Below are 13,880 nucleotides of genomic sequence, written 5' to 3'. Positions count from 1 at the left end.
CAGAGGACCAGAGTGTGCATTATGAAATTACGGCATTACCCTCAGACGTTGCGCCATAAGATTTTGGCGGGAGAGAGGTAGTGGATGGGGCCCTGAGAGGGTTGGGTGTTCATGCGCTTCCTGAGGAACTTCATGTACTTCAGCTTCTGCGTCAGATGATCGACTGGCCGTTGAGAAGGTCCTTGGTCATGACCGCGCCAGATGATCGAGCATGCGGTGGTGCCTATCCACCACCACTCGCTTCGCGCGGATTCCTGAGCCGGACACCATTCTCGCTCTCTCGAATTCTGAGCCGGACACCGACTATTGGGCTTAGAACATTTCTATTAATGTTTTGTATTGAGCCAGTAATTGGGCTTTTTATTCACTTGGATGGTAGAACCAAGAGGTTATCTTTGGTGCCCTCTTGTTCGGAACTGAACTTTCTTTTGATATGCACTAGACAAAATTTGTGAACCAAACCGCATTTTCTCACAACAAATCTTTTTGGAGTGATTTAGATATGAAAGTGAGTGTTAGATGATAAGTTACCAAGCATTTCCTTAACAATATGATGTGTTTTTAGTGTAGTGTAAAGTTGAGATGCATCTTAGTCTAAGGAGAAATTTTAGTGTGCGACTAAAGGGTCATAAGTATGTGCGGCCACTCACAAAATAGTCGTTATATTTTCTTAGCATCCAAGGTACCTTGTGATCCCATTGATGTGATAGTTTCTACATACGAACAACTGCGTAGAAGAATTTTTCTAGACTAAAGGATCATGAATAGGAAAATACAAAAGATATGTGTTAGAAAGTCTTTGAAACAAACAAAACAAGTTAGCAAGAATAATGGAATGCACTATCTCAAGTTATTATTTTTTTTTTGAGAAGAAACAAAACATTTTATAGAAGAAAAGAGAAATACACTGGAGTGGATAAGAAATCCACCATTAACAAGAAACAAGAAAAAACTCTCACTAGGATTTGGCTACAGCAACATTAGCTAGACCTAACTCACTTTACTGCTGCTAACAAATCCCACAGTAATTGAGAAATAGAGTAGTTATTAAAAACATTTGAGACTGACGCCCAAAGGGCTGCCCAATATTTTACTCTTCCCCAAAGTACTTCTACCCCCACACCTGTATAATCCTCAAAAATTCTTTTGTTACGCTCCAGCCAAATGTTCCAAAAAACTGCCGAGACCAGACAACCCCACAAAGCTTTAGCTTTCCTCCCACTTCCTAGGGCCTGAAACTTGGTGCTTAGAAGCTCGAAACAACCCTTTGGAATGACCCAACTAGCTCTAACCTCCTGAAACAGTTTCCACCACAGCTGAATCGTGTAAGAGCAATGGAGAAAAATGTGGTTTACACTCTCCTCCTTTGCTTTGCACAAACTGCACCATTGTGGGGATAAGCAAATAAAAGGGCTTCTCCTTTGAATTTGGTCACAAGTGTTGAGCTTCCCTTTGGCCGCCAACCATACAAGAATCTTAACCTTCGGAGGAACTTTGGATTTCCAAATCTGTGAATGGGGTTGGAAGTATTGCATCATCCCATTGTTACTCAAGAAGGAACAATAGGATTTGCATGTGAACAATCCTGATGCTTCCATTTTCCACCTTCTGTTATCCGTTCTTGATTGAGACAATCGGACCTCTTCCACTTTCTGTAATAATCTAGCCGCCTCTTCTATCTCCGCCTCATTCAAATTTCTCCTGAAATCAAAATTCCAACTTAAAGAATTGGTAGAAAGATCTACAAAGCTTGAAATGTTCTGATTGTGCTTCCTCGATAGCAAGAATAATCTAGGAAATTGCTCTTTCAATGGTCCTCCATCTAACCACCCATCCTCCCAAAACCTCACCCTCTCCCCGTTGCCCACCTCGAACTTACAGCAGTGAAGAAACAATTGGGAACCAATCGATATATCTTTCCATGGGCTACGGCTTGAACCCCTTATCGGAGGAAATGCGTTCCATCCGTTATCCTGTAGCCCATATTTGCTTCTTATCACTTTGTGCCAGAGAGAATGAGGTTCCTTTGGGAATCTCCACAACCACTTAGCAAGTAATGCTTCATTCCGATTCCTCAAATTCCCCACCCCTAAACCTCCTTCCTCTTTACTTTTAATAACTATCTCCCATTTTACCAGGTTGTTTTTCTTTCCTTCCTCCACACCTTCCCACAAAAATCCTTTCATTAGTTTTTCTAGGCGTCCAATCACCCCGCAAGGCATTTTGAACAGAGACATGTAGTAGGTCGGCAAGCTTCCCAAAACATATTGAATCAGAGTTAATCTACCTCCTCTGGATAAGAAGGCCTTCTTCCAACTTTGAAGTCTTTTTTCCATCTTATCTACCACTGGATCCCAAAACTTGAGTGCTCTTGGCCTACCCCCAAGAGGGAGTCCCAAATACTTTATAGGCCAGCTACCTACCTCACAACCCCAAGAATCCGCCAACCTATTTAATTTCTCACAATCTGAATTTATTCCGGCCAAATAACACTTAGCTTTGTTGATTTTCAACCCTGAAACAGAACAGAATAATTTGAGCAGCTCTAATAGATTGTTCCAACCTCCCTCATCTTCCGCCAAGAAAAAAATGGTATCATCTGCAAATTGAAGATGATAAATCTCCACCTTTTCTTGCCCAATACATAACCCTTTGATGAGATGATTTTCTTGAGCCTTCTCCATTAACCTACTCAAAACATCGACTACTAAGGTAAAAAGAAAAGGTGACAGTGGATCACCTTGTCTCAAACCTCTTGAAGCTTGAAATTTTCCCCTAGGCCTCCCGTTAATCAAAACAGAAAAATTTGCGGAACTTAAGCATCCCTGCATCCATTTCCTCCATCTGTTGCCAAAGCTTTTTCTTTGTAAGACTTCGTCCAAAAATCTCCACTCTACATGATCATACGCTTTTTCAAAATCTATTTTGAGCACCAATCCCTCCTCTTTCTTCTGCCTGACCTCTTCTACCACTTCATTTGCGATAAGGACAGCATCCAATATTTGTCGATCCTTAACAAACGCTCCTTGATTTTGAGAAATTGTGCTGCCCAAAACCTCCTTTAATCTTGAGGCCAAGGTTTTCGCCATAATTTTATATAACCCAGTCACAAGACTTATGGGCCTGAAATCCGTCACTTTCATAGAATCTGACTTCTTCGGAATTAGACAAATAAAAGTTTCATTTGTCACCGCATTTATTATCCCTGTCTCGTAGAACTCCTCCATAATCTTCATAATGTTCGCCTTCAAGATATCCCAACATTGTTGAATCATTTGCAAAGAATAGCCATCCGGTCCTGGCGATTTATCCTTTCCACAATCAAAAACTGCTCTTTGAACTTCGGCTTCCTCAAAAGGCCTCTCAATCCAATTCGCCTCAAGTTCGCTTATTGGAGCCCAATTGATACCTTCCAAGCCCCAACATGCCTCTTCGTTGCTACTAAACAAGGACTTGAAGAAATTGACTATATGATCTTCTATCTCGTTCGCATCCTCTATCACTCCCCCAACCTCCGGTTCCAACCTTTCTATATAGTTTCTCTTCCTTCTCCCGCTTGCAACTCGATGGAAAAATTTAGTATTACCATCCCCTTCCTTTGCCCATTCCACTTTACTTCTTTGCCTCCATTTCACTTCTTCCTTGTAAGCCAAATCTCCCACAAGGAAGAGTAGTTCTTCCCTCTTTCTTCTAGCATCAACATCTAGCCCTTCCATCCCCTCTCTCCTATCTAACTCCTCTAAGCTAGCCTCAGCTTCTTTAAAGTCTTTCTCGACTTCCCCGAAACTCTCCTTACTCCATCTTTGCACCTTTTTTTTTATGGCTTTTAACTTGATCATAAACTTGTAACCCTCCCATCCCTCCACCTGCTCAGATTGCCACCATAGATTGAACTTGTTCCTGAACTCTGGATGTTGTAGCCACATGTTTTCGAATCTAAAAGGACTTGGCCCCCATTTCACCTTGTTGGATTCTAGCTGGATAGGGCAATGATCAGAAATTACCCTTGCCAAAGCCATTTGTCTTACCTCTGGAAAAATCTCTTCACAACCTGCAGAGACCAGAAATCTGTCTAGCCTCCGACACACAGGTTCTTCTCTGAAATTTGACCATGTAAATTGAGCATTAAGCAATTCCAAATCTTTGAGTTCTGTTTCTCGAATGAAATCATTAAAATTCCTCATGCTTGTAGTCAGCCTTCCCCCATTTGATTTCTCGTTTACAAATCTCACCACGTTAAAATCCCCTCCTACACACCATTTTGGTCCGCACAGTCCGTAAAGGCCAGCCATTTCTTCCCAGAACTCCCTTCGCTCTCTACTTTTGCAAGGGCCATAGACCCCTGATAACCACCATTCCAACCCGTTGAAGGCCTTAATTTTTATGGAGACAGAGAAAACTCCAATCAGAGATTCAGTAACTGAGATGTTTTTGGTGTTCCAAATTACTGCTATGCCCCCAGAACTTCCTTGAGCAGGGGCATAAATCCACTCTTTAAATCTGCTTCCCCACACGCTGGCCACAAGTCTCCTATCGATTGATGTTTTCTTAGTTTCTTGTAAGATAATGATATCGGGCTGTAAACGTCGGAACTGCTGTTTCAATGTCAGTCTCTTCTGTTTACTTCCCAATCCTCTAACATTCCAGCTAATTATCTTCATTAAGTCTGATAATACCCCTTTGAAATTTCTTGTCTCCCTTGCTTCCACCCTCACTCTTGCTGACTTTAACTTTCCCAGTCTTCATTTCATGGAATAAAGACCTTTTCAGAGGAAACAAGGAAACTTTCATCTTTGACAAAAATTTGGAAGATTGATCTTGTGCCTCGCGTTTGACTGATACACAAGCCGATCTTTTCCTTCTACTGTACTTTAACATTTTCTTGTTTTTTCCAATATCCTTGAAATCGGACTGCTCCACATCTTCTAATGCTACTACATGATGCGTTTGACTTGGTTCCTCTTCCGCTGTCGCCTCTGTTTCCAAATTTGTATCTGTGAAGAGGTTGTGAAGCTCCCCGTTGAACCGATCAAAAACATCAGATGGTTCTTTTTCGTCTTGTGAAGAGTCACCATTCTCCTCATCTGAATCTGATGATTGTGACATGTATTCTTCTTCAGCACTATCTGATAAAAAAGACGAATCCAATCCAAGAGCCTCTGTCCATCTCATCCTTTGATCAAATGGTTTCTCCTCTGTCGACCAGCCCGATCGCCGAACAGGATTTTCATCAACATCACTCTCCTTTTCTTCCTCTAATTCACCAACAGAATCTAAGATGGAAAGATTGGGGGAATGGATTTCCATCATTTCAGGCCTTACGACACCAGTCTGGTTAGATCCGAATTCGTGTGGGAGAAGAAGCTTCAGCCTTTTTCCAAGTTTGTCTATTTCACCAAATCTCCCAAGAAACTTCAAATTGAAACAAGTGGGGGATTTTTTTGGGACACCGTCGAAATGAGCTTCCTTAGCCTGTTGTCGCTGAAATAAAATCTCTGTAGTAAAATTTGGCATGTTGCTCACCCGATACGACAACTTTGGTTCTGCCGACATGGCTGAGTGCCAAAAGATCTTGTTTGATAGTTCCCTTCCTAACTGAAAATGATATCTCAGCCCATCATAGTATAGAATAAGTGGGCCTAGACATGACCCAGCATAATTATTTTGTGGAACAAGACCCACGAGCCTTACAAAGTCACTTAGATCAAACTCCTTGTGAACCAGGGGCCCACGCACCATCAAAGCTTTTTCTTTACTTTTTAGACTAACCTCCTTGTTTGATCTATTAAAATAATACCCACTTGTAGAGCTTTGTGCTTCTTCGGTGGACATACCACCACCGCCACCTGCTCTCCCACTTACTTCCATGCCTTTGCCATTTTCCAAAAAGCACCTTTGTCTGAGACTTTCTTTCCTTTTTGAATTCTTGAAATTATCCTTTGCATCTGCATTTTCTTGTTCTTCTATAAAGCTCGCCGAATCTGTCAGACATTCTGTCTGAAGTGGCCACCCGTGCTTGCTAATAGAGAAAGTAAAGTCATGGGTTGCAGACTCCTCATGCCGTGCATCCTCTGTCAAAAGCCTGTTCAGACCATACTTTCTGTCAGCTCCAACAGTGACAGGGCATTCAAACTCACCAATCCGGAAAGAGACACGTGTCCCCGGAAAAGGAACTGATTGTTGCATATCCGCCTTCGCCGGAAGGGTAGCTCCGGTGAGCCTCTGTATTTTCAGGTCCTTCTTCAAAGATCCATTTGGTGATTTAGTTGCTCCACCGTCTTCAGCCGAAAGATTAGGTCTCTTTGCTGGCGAAAGTTGACGAATTTTAACCCTGAAAACTGATTCTCCATCTGCCACATCAACGAACTCTGGAATAAAGCCTGTGTCGTTGGGTTTCAATTTTAATTTTGCTTCGAGCAGAAAATCAAAGTTAGCGGTTCTTCGGTCGATTTCTACCAGACCTCCGCAGGCCTCTCCAATCTTCAGGAAAAAATTATTGGTCCAAAGGTGTGGCGGTAATCCTTCCAGAGCAACCCAACCGCCATAACTAACCACCTTTCTGTGATTTGAATTGATACTGTCCCACCATCCAGACATCACCACGTCTGGTAGCTTTTTCATGGCTAGAGTTCCAAGTTGAGCAATTTTGGTTGCTTCCTCTTCGTTCTGACAGACGAACAACGCCTTGTTGCATTGGAAAGGCGAGAGTCTTATTTCCATTCCCAGAAGATTTCGAAGTGAGGCCTCCACCTCTCTCCAAGGTTGATGTACCACCTGTCTCTCACAAACAACTACGCTCCCCCAACTGTAGGCTTCCTTGGAAATGTCTCTCTTATTCCAGATTTTCTTCATCCATATTTCCTCTTTGGCATTTCGAGTGGGTGCCACAATTGTCGCCGTCTTGCCTCCGAGGACAGCATCCCTATACGAAACCTGATGGCCTGCACCCGTCTGGCTGTTCACAAACTCTTTTCCGACTCTTTTCACTTTCCTCTGAGTAGCCCCCACTCTCTTTCCCCCACGGAGGATTTCAGACAATAAGACCTCTAAACTTCTCCATCCGAAAAAGTTAAAACCTTCAGGGACGAGAATATTTCTGACAAAGCCTTCCTTTTCTGATTTGGAGATAACAAGGAAATCCCCGTTTTTGTTATGAAATCTTTCGACCCAAAACTGGTAGTTATGTCCACTATATTTTCTGAAGAATATGACTGTTATACAAGTTGTAGAGTTGACTCACTGATTAAAACTCTACCTACGCAACCAAATATTAAGTATGAATGTGTGAACAAGATATTTACTACTCCAGCTACAAGCCTGCACAACCTTTTGATGTTCCTCAAGCTAACAAACAAACTTTACGATTTGGTTAAACACTTCAAATATCCAATTTCATATCCTCAACTACAATACAATCGGACCCTCCTTTCCCTCGAAATGCATCCCCCGTCACAGATACTTAAATCCATCATTCCGAAGGGATAAATTCCGTATACTCAACCACAAAGGAACAAATGTCACTCTGTTGGAGTGAAACACGGTGCACTCTCATTGCCATACTCCTATACAACTTGATCAAAATTCATATGATCAATCCACATACCAAGCAAGCACAAAAAGTAACAGAAATTCAACATTCCATTCAAAATTCCATTGAGATAAAACTTTAATTTTCCAAAGGCTTGTAAAAATATTTCCTAATCCAAGCAACTAAAATAACAACTTCAATTCTAAACTTTTGATTAATTATCAAAATTAAGATTAATCTTAAAACAAATCAAAGGGTTCAAACGATCATTTACATCACATGAGAATTGAATTACTATGTGCATAGTATCCGAAAACCCCCAAAAATTAGAATATGCAAATGCAACAGAAAAATCCAAACGAAAAAAACCCAAGGAGATGGGAAAAGGAGGATGAAACTGACCCGGAGAAAGTTGCAGGTTTTGGGACGAAGCTTTTTCGGCTCTTGGAAGAAGATGGCTTGCGAAACAGCACCGTTCAACTCTCTTCTGAGTTTCAGAGTTCCGACTTTGACTAGTTGGAGATTTTTCCTAGTGACGTGCGATATAGGCGTGGAAAAATAAGAGATAAAACTACGTTTCCCATATCTTTACAGGTTTTTCCGGAAGATAAATTATTAGCATATATAAATTATCACAGAATGTTGACATATATCCAACACTTCTTCCATGACTTCTTTTGTGATTTTTATTATGACTATGTGTACTTAAACTACTTTTCTAAGGCTTATGATGAAGCCATGACATGATTATTTCTGAAATATCTTGTTTATTATTATTCGATTACATGCCATGTTTCATTCTTAATCTATTCTAGTCTCGAATGTTATTGTGACTGGCTATCATTGTGAACTTGTTTCTAGATAATTAGATAAATCTAAGTGGATGACCAATCAATTAGATTTATTGGAACTAAGATTAAGAAGAGTAGACAAACTAGTGGGGATGACCAAGCGATGTCTCGAACTTGGACGCAGCTGAAGAATCGATCCGTTCCCCATTTTTCATATGGTCCGTCGAGCTCCTCCAAAAAAATTCCTTTTTCAAACCAAGGGTAGGCTCTGAAAAAGGAAACACCCCATTGTTCTGTTGTCATTGTCCGACATTCTCTAAACAAGTACAAACATTCCAGAGTAGTGTGGTGTGTCAAGGGTGCCAAAGCCAGTTGAATGGCTAGTACTGTCCGATCTCCAAAAATGATCTCTGGACTCTTAAGCTTAGGGAAGTACCACTGGAGCCAAATTTGTACCATCCAAAGTGGCCCTTGCCGGTTGGTCTGGAATGGCCTATCTCTGGTCATCTTGTCCAGCATCGAGTACAGATGAGACAGCACAAATGGCCCCATGGCAACATCATCATAGGCATTTAATGCCTCGGCCAGAAGAATCCATTCCAATTTGATGCATTTGAAGGGATTTGGAAACAAGAACTTGTTGAGCCAACACAATAGGAAATGTACGTGCTCCTGATCGGGATTTGCCCGAAGGGGGTTGAAGCTGGAACATTCCTTAAAATAATGCAAGAATCTCGAGAAGGAGGTGCCCGAGGCCTTGAGCTCGGCCGGATCGCTATTCATTTTCACAAAAGGAAGGATAGCTTCAACATTTCCTTTCTTCTTCTTATTGGTTTCCCTTTGAGCTGCCCAGTCCTTGGTGATGTCAACACATTTGCCCGACGGTCGAAGCCCGAACAACTGAGCCATATTTAGGATCGTGGGTGTTATCAGGCCCATTCTGAAATTGAAGGTGTTAGTGGTGTTATCCCAAAACACCATTGCTGCACTGAGAAGCTCGGGATTCAAAGTGATGCCTTGCTTGGACAGCATAATCAGGTCGTAGATGTCGTTGGATTGCCATTTAGCTTCATGAATGGGCTTCAAGTCATCAATCCATTGTCCCCACTCTTCACTGGAGGAAGTAGGGAAGCCTTGGGTAGCGTGACTCCAACCTTGTGGACAAAGACCAGTTCTGGTCCTATATGGATTGGGAGTGATCCATGTTGCTACCAGCGGGTCACACTCCACTACATCTGGGACTGGGCGAGTCCATGCAGGACCCAAAGAGAATGCATCTCTGTGTTCGAAGAACGCATCAAGATGAAGATCAGGCTGATTTGGGTAGAGTAATCCAATCTAATGTCTGAGTTTGGTGAAGCCGTCATCGGTTTCGTATCGGGGACGGTTTGAAGCCGCCATTGAAGAAACTTTGAAAGAACTAAGAAACTGGGAGATTGAGAATTCGTAACGAAGAAATCAGAAGCAAAGGTAATATGGTTCTCAGTCCAGTTTTTTCATTTTTTATATGTTTACAGTTTAACAGTCATTAGTGGCGCCGATATTGGTTCTGACGAGGAATTTGAGAAGTTTAAATATAATTAAAGCCAATCTTAATGACTTAATCATGTTTAAAAAATAGGCAATGTTTAGACAGAAGATAATCAGTTGGGGCTGTTTCTAAGGCCCAACCTTATTTATTTCTCATTATTTGACAGATTTAATAAGTAAAGCCCATCAGCACATCCACAAGGCAGTCACCAGACTTCTCGATATGGCGGTCTGCTCGGCGTGCACAACTGCGGTCGGCTGGCCGTTGGGAAGGTCCTTGGTCACAACCGCGCCAAATGATTGAGCATGTGGTGGTGCCTATCCACCACCACTCGCTTCGTGCGGATTCCTAATCCAGACACCATTCTCGCTCTCTCGAATTCTCTCTCTCACAGCTAGGGTTTTTGTCAACTGCAAGCCTTGCATCGGTTTTTGGGCTGACTATTGGGCTTTAGAACATTTCTAATAATGTTTTGTATTGAGACAGTAATTGGGCTTTTTATTGACTTGGATGGTAGAACCAAGAGGTTATCTCTGGTGCACTCTTGTTCGGAACTGAACTTTCTTTTGATATGCACTAGAGAAAATTTATGAACCAAACCGTATTTTCTCACAACAAATCTTTTTGGAGTGATTTAGATATGAAAGTGAGTGTTAAATGATAAGTTACCAAGCATTTCCTTAACAATATGATGTGTTTTTAGTGTAGTGTAAAGTTGACATGCATCTCGGTCTAAGGAGAAATTTTAGTGTGCGACTAAAGGGTCATAAGTACGTGCGGCCACTCACAAAATAGTCGTTATATTTTCTTAGCATCCAAGGTACCTTGTGATCCCATTGAATTGATAGTTTCTACATACGAACAACTGCGTAGAAGAATTTTTCTAGACTAAAGGATCATGAATAGGAAAATACAAAAGATATGTGTTAGAAAGTCTTTGAAACAAACAAAACAAGTTAGCGAGAATCATGGAATGCACTATCTCAAGTTATTATCACATCCATAAGAGTTTGATATGACTGTTATATAAGTTGTAGAGTCGACTCATTGATTAAAACTCTACCTACGCAACCAAATATTAAGTATGAATGTGTGAACAAGATATTTACTACTCCAGCTACAAGCCTGCACAACCTTTTGATGTTCCTCAAGTATGAATGTGTGAACAAATATGACTAGCCTTGTGAATGGGCTGATGGGCTTTGCTTATTAAATCTGTCAAATAATGGGCTAAATGGGAAATAAATAAGGTTGGGCCTTAGAAACAGGCCTAACTGCTTATCTTCTGTCCGAACATTGCCCATTTTTCAAACAGGATTAAACCATTAAGATTGGCTTTAATTATATTTAAACCTCTCAAATTCCTAGTCAGAATCAATATTTGCGCCACTAATGACCGTTAAATTGTAAACATATAAAAATGAAAAAACTAGATTGAGAACCATATTACTTTTGCTTCTGATTTCTTCAATCCTTACGAATTCTCAGTCTTCCCGTTTCTCTGTTCTTTCAAAGTTTCTCCAATGAAGGCTTCAAATCGTCCTCGATACAAAATCAGTGACGACATTACCAAACTCAGACATCAGATTGGATTGCTCTACCCAGATCAGCCTGATCTTCATTTTGATGCGTTCTTCGAACACAGAGATGCATTCTCTCTGGGTCCTGCATAGACTCGCCCAGTCCCAGATGTAGTGGAGTGTAACCCGCTGGCAGCAACATGGATCACTCCCAATCCATATAGGACCAGAACTGGTATTTGTCCACAAGGTTGGAGTCACGCTACCCAGGGCTTCCCTACTCCCTCCAGTGAAGAGTGGGGACAATGGATTGATAACTTGAAGCCCATTCATGAAGCTAAATGGCGATCCAACGGCATCCACGACCTGATTATGCTGTCCAAGCAAGGCATCACTTTGAATCTCGAGCTTCTCAGTGCAGTAATGATGTTTTGGGACAACACCACCAACACCTTCAATTTCATAATGGGCCCGATGACACCCACGATCCTAGATATGGCTCAGTTGTTCGGGCTTCGACCGTCGAGCAAATGTGTTGACATCACCAAGGACTGGGCAGCTCCTAGGGAAACCAATAAGAAGAAGAAAGGAAATGTCGGAGCTATCCTTCTTCTTGTGAAAATGAATAGCGATCCGGCCAAGCTCAAGGCCTCAGGCACCTCTTTCTCAGGATTTTTGCATTATTTCAAGGGACGTTCTAGTTCCAACTCCCTTCGGGCAAATCCCGATCAGGAGCACGTACATTTCCTGTTGTATTGGCTCAACAAATTCTTGTTTCCAAATCCCTCCAAATACATCAAATTGGAATGGATTCCTCTGGCTGAGGCATTGAATGCCTATGAAGATGTTGCCATGGGGCCATTCGTGCTCTCTTATCTGTACTCGATGTTGGACAAGATGATCAAAGATAGGCCATTCCAGACCAATCGGCAAGGGCCACTTTGGATGGTACAAATTTGGCTCAAGTGGTACTTCCCTGTGCTTAGGAGTCCAGAGATCATTTTTGAAGACCGGACAGTTCTAGTCATTCAACTGGCTTTGGCACCTTTGACACACCGCACTACTCTGGAGTGTTTGTACTTGTTTAGAGAATGTCGGACAAGGACAACGGAACAATGAGATGTTTCATTCGTCACAGCCTACCCTTGGTTTGAAAAAGGAATTTTTTTAGAGGAGCTCGACGGACCAGACGACAAATGGGTAACGGTTCGATTCTTCAGCTGCGTCCAAGTTTGAGACATCGCTTGGGGTGTCCGCAGTGAATACCCCTACAATCATGGTATGACGGTCTGCTCTTGGGGTGTCCGAAGTGAATATCCCTATAATCATGGTATGGTGGTCTGCTTGGTGCGCACGACTGCGATCGGCTGGCCGTTGAGAAGGCCCTTGGTCACGACCGCGCCAGATGATCGAGCATGTGGTGGTGCCTATCCACCACCACTTGCTTCGCGCGGATTCCTGAGCCGGACACCATTCTCGCTCTCTCAAATTCTCTCTCTCACAGCTAGGGTTTTTGTCAACTGCGGGCCCTACATTGGTTTTTGGGCCGACTATTGGGCTTAAAACATTTCTAATAATGTTTTGTATTGAGCCAGTAATTGGGCTTTTTATTGACTTAGATAGTAAAACCAAGAGCTTAAAACATTTCTAATAATGTTCCTCAAGTTGATAAAAATACAAGAGGGAGGGAAATAAAAAGCTAACAAACAAACTTTACGATTTGGTAAAACACTTCAAATATCCATTTTCATATCCTCAACTACAATCGGACCCTCCTTTCCCTCGAAATGCATCCCCCGTCACAGATACTTAAATCCATCATTCCAAAGGGATAAATTCCGTATACTCAACCACAAAGGAACAAATGCCACTCTGTTGGAGTGAAACACGGTGCACTCTCATTGCCATACTCCTATACAACTTGATCAAAATTCATATGATCAATCCACATACCAAGCAAGCGCAAAAAGTAACAGAAATTCAACATTCCATTCAAAATTCCATTGAGATAAAACTTTAATTTTCCAAGGGCTTGTAAAAATAACAACTCAATGACAACTTCAACTCTAAACTTTTGATTAATTATCAAAATTAAGATTAATATTAAAACAACTCAAAGGGTTCAAACGATCATTTGCATCACATGAGAATTGAATTACTACGTGCATAGTATCCGAAAACCCCCCAAAATTAGAATATGCAAATGCAACAGAAAAATCCAAACGAAAAAAACCAAGGAGATGGGAAATGGAGGATGAAACTGACCCGGAGAAAGTTGCAGGTTTTGGGACGAAGCTTTTTTGGCTCGTGGAAGAAGATGGCTTGCGAAACGGCACCGTTCAATTCTCTTGGTTATCTTTCTCTTCCTCTCTCGCTCACTCTCTTCTTTGAGTTTTTGAGTTCCGACTCTGACGAGTTGGAGAAGATTGCTCATTTCTGTAATGGTGTAATTGGGCCTTTTATGGGCTATTTATTGGTGCCAAGCTGCCAGCTGTTATTGGTGCATCCCA

General features: G+C 41.8%; 1 long non-coding RNA gene across 1 annotated transcript; it reads right to left on the bottom strand.

Moving 5' to 3' along the window:
- Positions 1-13,062: 13,062 nt before the first annotated feature.
- Positions 13,063-13,792, bottom strand: LOC114825956 (uncharacterized). The gene is made up of 2 exons (XR_011582559.1): positions 13,636-13,792; positions 13,063-13,282 (listed from the first exon to the last, which is right to left on the bottom strand). It is a non-coding gene; the product is annotated as an uncharacterized lncRNA (long non-coding RNA).
- Positions 13,793-13,880: the final 88 nt, after the last annotated feature.

This window comes from Malus domestica, chromosome 07 (genome assembly GCF_042453785.1).
Source record: "Malus domestica chromosome 07, GDT2T_hap1".
Lineage (NCBI taxonomy): Eukaryota > Viridiplantae > Streptophyta > Magnoliopsida > Rosales > Rosaceae > Malus > Malus domestica.
The sequence above is the reverse complement of the archived record's forward strand: the minus strand, read 5'-3'. Positions and strand labels throughout refer to the sequence as shown.